This window comes from Sminthopsis crassicaudata, chromosome 5, assembly GCF_048593235.1.
Source record: "Sminthopsis crassicaudata isolate SCR6 chromosome 5, ASM4859323v1, whole genome shotgun sequence".
Lineage (NCBI taxonomy): Eukaryota > Metazoa > Chordata > Mammalia > Dasyuromorphia > Dasyuridae > Sminthopsis > Sminthopsis crassicaudata.
Genome location: NC_133621.1, coordinates 49,604,076 through 49,615,197, shown reverse-complemented (window position 1 = coordinate 49,615,197; position 11,122 = coordinate 49,604,076). Strand labels below are relative to the sequence as shown.

Here is an 11,122-nt window from a genome sequence, read left to right as displayed (position 1 = left end):
GACCAAAAATTGTTCAACTTATGAAGAACTAGTTAAGTAGTGGAAAGACAAAAGTGTCTTTGCTGCAGGGAGGGGTAGACATGTCTTCCCTTCAGGAATCTCGTCCCTCATTCTTCATCTCTGTTCTTTCCTCCTACTCTGGAGCCTAAGAAACTCTTCCCTCTTCCAGTACCTCTGCACCCCAAAACTGGGGCAGGTGACTTCTCTGCTGAAAGGACTGAACAGATGGTCCTTCTCCCCAACCAAGTGAAAGAATCTGTACTCATATTTCTGCTTTTGCCCCAGGTGAAAAATTCCTTTTATGATACAATCATACTCATGATATCTTTCCAAGCCGACAGCTTGGATACATTCACTCGTGAATTATCAAATCAGAGTGCCCTCCAAATCAATCTGTTTTTGAAGTAGAAATCAAATTGGCATTTAAAGCTTTTTGCAATCTAGCCTTTATCCTCCCTTTCCACCTTTATTATACACTCCCCCCCCTCAAAGTGAGCTGGCTTACTAGAGCTGATTGTTAAATATTCATCATGAGCATTCATATCTCAGAAATCAGCAGTGCCAAAATCAGGGCTTGATTTTTTTTTCCATTGATCATTTAGCAATGTAGAAATATTAATAACAAGATGATGGAGACATTTTATAGAAGCACATATTTTATGGAGATAGTATCGTTACACAGTAGACTACTGCCTATAACCCAGTTAAATTACTGTTTTTTTCAAAATAAAAGTATTCTTTCTATATAAGGCCCTGTTTATAGACTCTTTGTCTTTGCCCTGGCTGCTCCTCATTCTTAGGATACATTTTTTCCCTTACCTTCATTTTTTAGAATCCCTAGTCTCCTCAACGGGCAGCTAAATGGCACAGTGGATAAGGCACCAGCTTGGAGTCAGGAGGACCTGAGTTCAAGTATGGACTCAGTCACCTAATTAGGTGTGTGACCCTCCTGATTGCCTCTAAAAAATGGGCTCTCCACAAGTTCTTTCCTGCTTATCACAGTTGATAGTGTTATTCCTCAGACTCCCTTGGTCTATTTTGTAGCTATCCAAGCCTGATTAGGGTGAATAGTGGAGTCTGTAGAGTAGTGGAATTATTCAAATTTATGCAATTTGAAGTTATAATTATAAGTAAAATATAATATATACAATAGAAATCTGCAATAAAAATTCAAGTAATGTGACCACGCATGGGATTCATTGTTTGCATTCAAGGAGACTCAACTGTGTGTTGCATCTATCCATACATGAATGTGTCTTCTCCCTGGTGGAATATCAGCAACTCCCCAAGAGCAGAGACTCCTTTGTCTCTTCTCTATCTTGTTTTGTATTTTCCTGGTACATAGTAGGTGTCTAATTAGTGCTTGTCGATTGTTTCAGCAAACTTGTCCAGCAAACTTGAGACTCCACCATGAAAAAAAACCTGGCCATAGTGAACCATGTTTCAATTGTTGGATCTTCATCACTCACACAGGCTTCTCCACATATGAAGAGCAATAAGGGTGCTCCATTCACTCTAAGTGGATTTTAAAAACACAATAGTTTTATTCGAAAGTTCTTTGATTGATGGAAGACATGCATTATGCCAAAAAGAACAGAAGCAGATGCCTCAAAAAAATCACGATGGTTAAAGCTTGTCACTGTAATACGATGTGCCCAAATAGCACTCTAACAGGGCACTATTCCAATCAGCTGATCCAATTTTTTTTCCATCTATGCCTCTGAATGCTCATCTTCCCAAGTCTTGTATTTTGTTCTACTTTCCAGGTGACTGAAGGCGAAGATAAGAACATTTGCCTACTTGCTATGAAAAAAATTTAGGGAATGGAATGAGAGAGAGCTGCAGGCAGATGTAAATATCCAAAATGCCTAATGCTTGAGGGGAAAACTGCATTGTATTTACTCTATGGAGATGGAACTGTTACCAAAAAATCATTAGGAAGTATTTTAGAAAGGAACAAATTAACATGGATGGGAAATAAGTAGTGATTATAGCCATATCCATCCAATTAATCAATTAATAAATCAACAAGTGTGTATTAAGGACCTACTGTGTTCCAAGCACTCCAAACATTCAGATTAAAATCATTCCTGCCCTCAAGGAGTTTATATTAAAGATCACACACACACACACATACACACACACACGGCTGTATATAAAACACATCTAAAGCAGATACTGTACAAGGCAGCTTTGGAAGGGACTGGAAAGGGGCTCAATTCTACAAGTGATACTTCAACTGAGTTTTGAAAAGATCTAGAGGTTCTAAGGGGCAGAGGTAAAGAAAGGATTCACTCCATACATGTGCAGGAGGACAGTTGATGCAAAGGCATGGAGATGGGAAATCAAATATCATTAATGAGCAAGATTATGGAGTGCTTCATGAAGAGGGAAAAGTCAAACAGTGGGATGGGGCTAGTTTGTGAAAAACCTTAAATGCCAACCAAAGGAGTGAATATTTGATCTTATTGCTAATAAGAAAATATTTGAAAATAAAAAGCTTTAATAAGAAAAAAAAGAATACATTTGAGATTCTTGAAAAGAAAGCATCATAGTTAGCCCAAGACTTTCTCAATTTGGCTCTTTGAAGAGGGGATTAAAGTAGAAAGAGATTTGAAGAAAGGCTGCTTAGGAACTCACTGCCAGAGACAAGGTAAGAGATGATGAGGCCCTGAACTAAAGAGTAGAGGAGAGAGAGAAAGGGACAATCAAGAAATATTGTGGGAAGCAGCTAGGTGGCACAGTGGATAGAGCAATAGGCCTGAAGTCTGGCCTCAGACACTTAATACTTCCTAGCTGTGTGACCCTGGGCAAGTCACTTAACCCCAATTACCTTAGCAAAATAATTGAAGAAGAAAGCACAAGATATGGTGGGCAATTGGATTGGTAGGGAGAACAAGAAGTTGAGGAAGACACCAAAGTTACAACTGTGAGGGACTAAAGAGATGGTGGTCTTCTTGGTAGAAATAGCTAAGTTAGATGTAGCCTACTAGATAGCTAGATGGATATTTTTTTCCTCAATGATTTTAGTTTTCAAAATACACATAAAGATTATTTTCAACATTTCTATAAGACTTTGTTACAATTTTTTTCTTCCCTCCCTTCCTCCTCCCCAAAATAGCAAGCAATCTATGTGGAATTCTTTTAAACACTTTATATATATGAGACCAAAAGGGGAGGAAAAAAAACAGAGGAAAAAAAGAAAACAAACAGACCAAAGGTGAAAATAGTTCTCTTTCTGGATGCAGATGGCATTTTCCATCCTAAGTCTGTTGGAATTGTCTTGAATCACCACATTGCTGAGAAGAGCCAAGTCAGATGGAAATTTTTAGTAGGTGGTTTTTGGTGGACTGGAATTCAGGAAAAGATGAGGGTTAGTTACATCAATCTGTTAGTCATTATCATGAAGATAATAATTGAGTTTATATGAATTGACAAAATTGGGTAGGGGGTAAAGTGGGTAAAGAAAAAAAAAAACAAAAACACAAGAAGATTTGGGCCAGAACAATATCACATTTCCTATGAAGTTTTTTTTTTTCTTTTTCCTCCATTACAAGTAAAAAATAATTTTTAACATTAAAAAAAAAGTTATTTCCAGATTCTTTCCCTTCCTTTCTCCCTTTTTCCTCCCGGAGATGTATATTTTGTATTGTAATGCTGGAGAAACTGAGGCAAGATAGAGATTAGAGAGTTTTTAAATATTTTATTAATTGGAGAGTTTAATTGACTGGACAGGACTCTCGTCTCAAAGTATCCAGCGATGAATGGGGGAATGACACACTCTTTTATAGCTTTCAAACAAAGAAAAGAAGAGAAAGTTCTTACAGAGCCCCTTTGTTGTTGTTGTTGTTTTGTCAGGATGGGAAAGTGATAAACTCTTACTGAAAACCAAAGTCAGGAAGCAGAAGTAAGAATATCAATTGAAGTATCCGAGATGATCTTATCTATTAGAGGGACAGTGTTAAAAAATTCTTTGAAGGCAGAGGGAGCTAGGAGCCAGGATGTCTGATCTGCTCCTCATCTCCCATTGACAATTTATAACCTTAGAGCAAATGGTCGTCAGTCTTAATGAACCAGAGTGGGTTTTACAACTAAGGGGACTGAGGCAGAACAGTTAAGGAAACTGAGATAGAAAAATTCAGGGAAGCTCAGTCAGGACAATAAGGAAAACTATTCAGGGAAACTGAGGTAGAACAGCTCAAGGAGACTGTGGCATAACAGTATGTACCATCATATAAAACATTTCCATATTAATCATTTTGTGAAAGAAAAAGTGAACCAAAAATTAAAAGTGAAAGGTAGTATGCTTTGGTCTATATTCAAATGACATTAATTCTATCTCTGGAGGCAGGTAAGATTTTTCATCATGAATCCTTTGGGATTGTCTTGGATCAGTGTATTGTTGAGAATAGCCAAATCATTCATAGTTATTCTTTGTACAATGTCATTTTTACTGTGCATAGTGTTCTCTTGGTTCTGTTCACTTCACTCTGCATTAATTTATATATCTGAAATGTCTGCTTATCATTTCTTATAACACATTGTGTGATCAGCTAAACTACTCTAGTGATCTAAGATACTTCCTAAGAACTCATGATAGAAGATGATGTTCACATTCAGAAAAAGAACTGAATGCAGAATCTGGATGCAGATTTTTCCCCCCCTTTTTGGTCTGTTTCTTCTAAGATGACTAATATATAACTTTTTGTTTTATAAGATTGTACTACATAACTTCTATCATATTGCTTACTGTCTTAGAGAGTGAAGAAAGTAGAAGGAAGAAAATTTGGAACTCAAAATTTAAAAAAAAAGAAAAAAAAAGAATGTAGGGGCAGCTAAATAGTGCAGTGGATAAAGTACCATCCCGGTTCTCAGACACTTAACTCTTCCTAGCTGTTGACCTAGGCAAGTCACTTAATCTCAAATGCCTCAGGGAAAAAAAAATAGCATGTTTAAAACTATCTTTTCATGTAATGGAAAGAAAAAAATACCATCAAAAAATTTTTAAATGACTTGAAAAGTTAAGGTCCCCATACCTAGAACAATAAATGCTTATTGATTGATTAATTGGTAGAGACAAAAAAGGAGGGGAATGTTAAAGTTCTTTTTCACTATTTGGGGGGGCAAATGTGTAGAAGAATTGAAGTAGGTGGGTGATTGCCAGTTAATATAAGAAAGAATTTTTTTGTTTTTATTCTTTCATTCATTTACTTACTTAAGGAAGAACTTTTTAGCAATTAGAATTGTCATCAAATGGCAAGAGCTACTTTGTGAGCTAATGAGCTCATTGTTCCTTAAAAATATGTAATCAATAAGTAGATTACAATATGTCAATTTGTTCTTCAGGTGACTGGGCGAGGTATTTATTATGTCCATTGAAATGCACCTTATAAAATATAACTTGCAAACTAAGATAAGAGGAGCATCCAAAACACAAACATTGGGTGGGCCCAAGACCTAGGTGAGATAAAAGCTTTCCCTATAATCTTCCCCGGAAGAGTCTCTGAGATCTGTCAACCAGTCTTAGGACTGGTTCATGTGACTGTGAAAATGGTTTGTAGAAGTGACCACTTGATAATAGGAAGTCTTGGATTTAGGGTCAGAGAGGCTCTGCATGAATCCTTGCTCTCTATATGATTTGGAAGTGAGTCATTTATCTCTCTGGACTTCAGTTCCCACATTTATAATATGATCTCTAAGGACCCTTCCAGAGCTAAATCCTCTAAAAGATGTAGTTTTCATTAAAGTACTTTTAAAAAAATATAAAATGTCAAAAGGAGAGGGGGAAAAAAGATTATGGGAGTATAATGTACTTTTGTAAGAAAACAACCGAAAATTATAAACAATTCCATCTAGAAAAACAGAGGCAAAAGACTTCTGGCTCCTTTGACAAAGGACCTGGGTTCAAATTTTTCTTTTAATGTGTGCTACCCAGATGAGGTTGGGCAGATCACTTAATTTACTTTGACTCTTTTTCCAGGTTTCTGGTCTAGAGAACTTCTAAGGTACTGTTCTAACATAAATGTATGTCAGGCAGACAGACAGAAAGCTAACTAGATGGAATATTTATTAAGTGTTTACTTAAATAAGTAAATAAAATATTTGCTAAGTGTCAGATGCTTTGCTAACTACTATGGATACAAATTTAAGAAAACAAGATAGCTAGTACCTGTCCTCAAGGAACTTGTACTCTAAAGGGGGAAGACAATGTATGGGAGAGCTGGAAGGAAGGGGAAGATAGGGAGCATGGCCAGGCTTCAACCCAGTGTGAGCATAGTGCTGCTCGGTCCCATGTTTTTACTTGTTTTTCTTTTAAAGGGAGAGTTGAGTGGGAGGAAATTATTTTGGGAAAAGACTTCATTTTTTAAAAAAGAAACAAAAATCATAGTATTGTACAAATGATTACTCTTCAAAACTTCTTTTTCATATGTACTTACAGATAACAGCCTTCTCTACTCCTTTCCAGCAGAAATTAATAAACGACATGATCCCTGTCCCTTAATCTTGGTCTTATCTTTTGATACAGATGATTAGTCTTCAAACTTACCTCTGGAGCTCCTAATTCTGCTGCCCCTGTAGCCTGAACTATTGGAATAGCCTGCTCAAAGGTCTTTCTGCTTCTGTTCTTTGTGTTGCCACTGGAATGATCAGGACTGGTTTTCTTTCTTTCTTCCTTCCTTTTTTCCTCCCTCTCTCCCTTTCTTTCTCCTTCCTTCCTTCTTTATCCATTCATCCTTCCTTCCTTTCTTTCCCCCTTCCTTTTCCCCTTCTTTCCTTTTCTCCTTCCTTCTTCCTTTCATTTTCTTCTACCTTCCTTTTTCTTTCTTTTCTCCTTCTCTTTGTTCCTTTGTTCCTTCTTTCCTTTGTTTTTTTCTTCCTTTTTTTGAGGCAAACAGGGTTAAGTGACTTGGGCAAGGTCACAGATTCTGTAGGTGTCTAAGGCTGGATCTGAACTCACAAAGATAAAGATAAAAATAAAATAGTCTTCTTCCCTTTAAATAACAATTCACATTCAAAAAAAAAAATTCTACTTGATATAAAGTAATTAGATTCTTAAGTTTGACCTTCAAATTCATCCAGTCCAACTCTTTATTCTGAACATGAGGAAGCAGGTGTCCATAGTGCTGAATTGACTTGCCTTTGATTGCATAGAAAGTGGGAGAACTGGGATTTGAATCTAAAGTCTCTGAGATGCTTGAATAAATGATTTTGTTTTTCTGTCTGTAACTTATGGAAGCCCCTCAGCCTAATTTGTCCTCTAGAATTTACTACATACAAGAAGTGGTATGGCTAAAACTACAACTAAGTTCAAGGGTTTGGATAAATTCAACTTGAGTAGGTTTCAAGAAATATCATTTAGAGAGTCCTTACCCCTAGCAGTATGATAGGGATTTGAAAGCTGTTTCCACAAAAGAAGCACCTGAGAAAATTGAGAAATAGTGGAAGTAATACTGGAGGGGAAAGATCATTGTATTACTCGGTAGTCTGTATGATGTCTGGTAAGTCATGGAAGAAAACTTACAGGACATCTAGTGAGTTTTTAAACTAAGATCTGGAAAAGTAACCTGAGCTGCCTCTAAGTCACATAGATAGAGAGTAGAAACCTTCAGTTCTCTGACTCCCAATCAATGTCCTTTCGTGGGATACCCCTCCCTGGTCTCTGCCAGCTTCCCCCTGTAAAAAGGGCATGTGTGTGTGTGTGTGTGTGTGTGTGTGTGTGTGTGTGTGTGTGTGTGTGTGTTATAGACCCTTTCTATAAATCCTTTTGTAAGAAAAAATTATTAAATGCATAAAATATAAAAAATTGAATAAGAAACCAATTCTTATAGTGATATTTTTCCCATCCAAGTTTTGGACTTATTTATGGGCCACTTGAAGGTTATCTGTGAATCCCAGATTAAGAATCCCAATAATAAAGAGTTCTTCCTTTCTACTTGGTTTGAATATTCTGAGGAGAGTAGGCAGTTTCAAATTACTATTAACAATTGTGCAGAACGTGTAGGAGGCACCCAATTACCAAATCCTTATTTGCTTTCTAGATACTTTATTTTACTGAACACTACTACAATGATAAGAAATACTGTTAGGGGCAGCTAGGTGGTGCAGGAGATAGAGCACCTAAAGTCAAGAGGACAGAGGTCAAATTTTTTCTTAAGACACTTAACACTTACTGGCTGTATGACCCTGGGCAAGTCACTTAATCCCGATTGCCACAGGGGGGAAAAAAAAAAAAAAAGAAAGAAATACTTTTATAATATAGTAGTAGTATTGACCTACTATGTATCAGGCCAAAAGGCTCCAAGTTATAAAGACAAAAATAAAGGAATCCCTGCTCTCAAGGAGTTTGGTAGAGAAAGAAGACTCCCTCCCTAATCTCAGAGATTTCTAGACTAGGTTTCAGAGATTTAAAATTTTAAATTTATAATCCCTCTAGCACTTAAGATTTGATTTTGTATAGTGTGCAAGGTCCATAGAGATGCATCTTATTAAGTTTAACATGAAAATTAAAGTAGGTGGAGAATCCAAAACACAAGCATTGGGTGGACCCAAGACCCGGGTGAGATAACACTTTCCCTTTAGTCTTCCCTGGAAGAGTCTCTGAGGTCTGCTAATTTCTAGGTTCAAATATTAATAAATCAGGTTTTCTGAGCAAATCGTAAAATGTTTTCCTATAAAACCCAAGGTGTATGGTAGGTATGGAGACAAATTTCATTTAGAGAGCTCTAACCCCTAACAATATGACAGAAATTTGAAAGCTGTTTTCACAAAAGGAGCACCTGAGAAAATTGAAGAATGTGGAAGTAATACTGGAAGGGGAAGAGCCATGTGTTAGCATTTGGGAGAACTCAGGAGAGGTTTCATATAGAAGGTCTTGCTTGAACTGAAACTTAGAAGAAAACTTTGGGACAGGGGTGAGAAGCGAGTATCTCTGGGACCTAAAGCATGTCCATATTCAAGACACTTTATAAGACAATGTTCTGGTGAGGAACAAAGAATGTTTTGGGTTTGTTTGTTTTTTTTTTTTTGGCTGAGCAGCAGAATCCAGAAAAGGGACTCTGCAGTCCAGCAGGCTATAATGTATAATGAGTTTAGAAAGATGGGTCCACTGGATCTGAACTTTCCTCTTCCACAGAGGCAAGAAATCTTAATTACAATTGGCCACCTTGTGATTTTCCCCTTGCATTCTGTGTGTTCAGTCACAAATCACTTCTGGAGCTGACAGTCTGACAATGAGAGCCTTGACACCAAAGCATTTTTTTCTTTTAATTCTTTGCATTTGGCAAGTTTTCCCACTGTTTTGAAGTGTTAAGACATTAAACCAACTGGGTGGTAACTGGGAGTGTACCTTGGGGAGGCATCAGGGAAGCACAGAAGTGCTTTCAATGGCCATCAGGGTAGAGGAAAGTAAAGGAAACACTTTTAAGTCCTCAACCAAATTCTTCCTCCTCCCTGTTGACAGAACTTCCTTGGAAATAGGGGAGAGCCAGATCCGACATGTCTGGGTTGAAATGATAAAGTTTCATGGAATCAGATTCAACAGAAACTAATTCAGCTGCTGGACTTCTGCTGTTGGTTAATGCCCAAATGTTAAAGACCATATTCAGGCAGCTACCATAATGGAGGACCTATTTGCCTATTTGACTCAGACTCCCAAGACCTTGAGCTGGAACCCTGAGATGACACTCCCAGGCTGCCTTCCACCACACAATTAATTCCTAAAGAACTTTTCCTTTCTCTTAAAATTAGTAATTCCATGGAAAATAAGATATCAATTAAGAAACCAGTCAGCTTTAAAAGTTAATGCTGAGATACAACTGTTTAATAGATTTCACCCACTCAGAAGTATTTATATTTTGAAGGAGGTATTTGCTAATCCAGATGGTTTTAAATGAATAGAATTTGTAGGAGAGTTCAGGAAGTAGTCAATTACCTAATGTACTTTGCCAATTGTAACCCCTTCTGATACAATGCAACTTGGGAGTCAAATTATCAGCCTTGTGTACATTTCCTGAGGCTAAGTGGGCTAGTGACCACCACTTTGACTGAACTAGCATAGGCTGTTAATATCACCTGCACATTATACAACCGGTTTGTGATGTGATCAGGGGCATCATTCCCTCCAAACTCCATGTTTGGGATAGAGAGAAATAAATGTAAACCTTCCTCTAGTCCATTAATGTCAAAATGGCAGAGCCTGCAGCCCAGCCAGATGAAAATGTAATTAGGAAATATTTAACAAAAGAAAAAAAGGTGATGTTAATTTGTGGTTTCTAAGTCAACAAGCTCTGAGCCACAGAGTTCCATTTCTGTTTGTGTTTGTACCGCTGCTTGTAATTCATCAAGGATTCCAGAAAGCGTGGTTTGTGTTATTACCAGGATTCTTGAGCAATTGCAAAATTCAGGTTTATAAGAAACTTTCTCACCTATGCTCTCATTTGAGCCTCAGCTTCAGCTCTGGGCAGCTCTGGGTAGACTAGGCAGCATTCTCATTTTACAGATGATTAAAAAACTAAGGAGGGGCAGCTAGGTGGCGCAGTGGATAGAGCACCACCCCTGAATTCAGGAGGACATATTTTAGCATATTTTCAGATTGCTTTAAAGAGAAACAGGTACAGGCTATTTTGAAAAATTGAACTTTTAACAGGAATGGCTATACTCTTTTGCACAAAAAAAAAAGATTAATGAAAAGGCGTAGAATTCATATTTAACAAGACTGTGAACTGAATTTCTAGAATTAAAAGATTCATCCTTCTGCTAATGAAAGCCCTGCTCTGTGCAAACATATTGTGGTATTAAACAATCACAAGTTTGAGGTATTAGCTGAAAAAAATTATATATACACCTATACACAGTATTCACAAATCTAATGGCCCCAAGACCAGCAAACATTGGCATTAAATGAAAAAAATTTTTTTATCTTGATAAGGGAAGTTACACATGTAAAGGGATTTTAAAAAAATGCTGCACAATCCTTAATATAAGGAGTGTTTTAAAGTAATTTTATTAAAAAGAATTCATTCACATGAAATATGTATTTTAACAGTAATTAAACTAAAAAGGAGTTCAAATCTGATCTCAGACACTTCCTAGCTGTATGACCCTGTGCAAGTCACTTAACCCC

At 37.1% G+C, this 11,122-nt stretch overlaps 1 long non-coding RNA gene across 2 annotated transcripts in view; it reads left to right on the top strand.

The window, feature by feature from the left end:
- The window catches only part of LOC141542347 (uncharacterized), a 156,316-nt gene that overhangs the window by 31,421 nt on the left and 113,773 nt on the right, over window positions 1-11,122 (top strand). The gene's annotated exons all lie outside the window — the stretch shown is intronic.